The 1,545-nt window shown below is 76.3% G+C and overlaps 2 non-coding genes across 2 annotated transcripts; both read right to left on the reverse strand.

The window, feature by feature from the left end:
* Positions 1–312: 312 nt before the first annotated feature.
* Positions 313–384, reverse strand: TRNAG-UCC. Its single transcript has one exon. It is a non-coding gene; the product is annotated as a tRNA-Gly (tRNA).
* Positions 385–1,155: 771 nt separating this feature from the next.
* TRNAD-GUC lies at positions 1,156–1,227 on the reverse strand. The gene has a single exon. It is a non-coding gene; the product is annotated as a tRNA-Asp (tRNA).
* Positions 1,228–1,545: the final 318 nt, after the last annotated feature.

Genomic DNA, 1,545 nt, shown 5'->3' on the forward strand with positions numbered 1-1,545 from the left:
GGGAGCGTCGGGTACCGTGCCTGGCCCGCACCCCCTGGACCCGGCGCCTCCGTACCACCCACTCACCTCTGCTTTGGCTCCAAGGCCCCCGCCTTGCCACCGCCAGCCAGCCACCCGCCCGCCCTGCCGATCCACCTGCCCCGCTGGCAGCGCCCTCAAAACGCCGTGCGCCTCCTCCCCTCCCACCGGCGCTCAACCTGGGGACCCGCTCCGGCCTCAGCACCTCAGCACGCCGGCCTCAGGCGCTCCGGCTCCCGGCTGCCACCGGGCCTGGCCACCGGGGCCCTGGAGACGCGCAAAAGGTTGGCCAGCTGCGTTGGCCGGGAATCGAACCCGGGTCAACTGCTTGGAAGGCAGCTATGCTCACCACTATACCACCAACGCTGCACAGCCCGGGCCGCCCCCAGACGCCCGCCCAGGGATCCACCCCGGCACCTGCACGCGCTCTGGTCACCGCCTCTGGTCACCCACTCGGCCGCCCAGCGCGCCTCGGCCCTGCCCCGACGACCCGCGCATCCACAGCGGCCGCTGGGCGTCCCACCCGCGCCGGCCCCACTGGGCTGCGCGGCTCCGCGGGCCCGCCAGCCGCCTCTGGGGGGCGCTCGGGCCGGCGGGCCGCCGGGACGCTCCCGGTGCCACCCCCGCCCCCCAACCCCTCCTCTGCCGGCCGGGAAACCCCGTCCCCCGAGATCCGCGTCCCTCCCGCCACGCGCTCGCCCCGGCCCTTCTCCACGGGGTGCTGGGTGAGGCCACATCCCGCGCCCACGGAGGACCCGACACAACCGCGGCCCACCCGTCCCCGGCGCCCCGCCCCGTCCCGACCGGTCCCCTCCATCCGTCCCCCGCCCCCGCCCCTGCCGGCCCGGGCAGCGTCGAATAACCGGGGAGCCCCGGGCGGCCGGCCACTCGTCAGGCGCCCTGGGCACGACGGAAGGCCCTGGCTGGGCTGTGGCGAGCCCGCAGGCGCGCGGCCCCGACGCCGAGGAAGGCCAAAGGGTGGCGGTGGTCGACGGTGAGCAGGCCGGGCGGCCGTCGTGGCCCTGGCGGCCTTTGGCCGCGCGCTGGACGAAGGAGGACAAGGGCCCTGGCGGGGCAAGCGCTTGCACAGAGCGGGGGCGGCGCCGGCGCCGGCGGCGACCAAAAAGGGCGTCTCGCCTCCCCGTCGGGGAATCGAACCCCGGTCTCCCGCGTGACAGGCGGGGATACTCACCACTATACTAACGAGGACGGCGGCGGCCCTGCGGCCGCCCGACCCCTCTCCGCCTGCCTGCCCACGCCTACCCCTGCCCTCGACGCCCTGCCTTCCACGGGCGCCCGCCGCCTGCCGCACCCGACCCGACCCCAAACCAACGTCGTCCGCCATCCCAGCAGCCCTCCCTGCCCGACAAGGGACGGACCCCGGACCCGGACGCCGGCCCAATACTCGCAGGGCGCCACGGTCTCTGGCCTGCCAGGCGGGGATCGCGCGGGGAGAAGCCGCCGACAGGACAAGCGAGGCTGCGACCAGGAGGACGGGCGCCCAGGAAGGGCAGAGGCCCAGGAGGG

Source organism: Lontra canadensis, unplaced genomic scaffold (assembly GCF_010015895.1).
Source record: "Lontra canadensis isolate GAN:19392208 unplaced genomic scaffold, GSC_riverotter_1.0 scaffold5477, whole genome shotgun sequence".
Lineage (NCBI taxonomy): Eukaryota > Metazoa > Chordata > Mammalia > Carnivora > Mustelidae > Lontra > Lontra canadensis.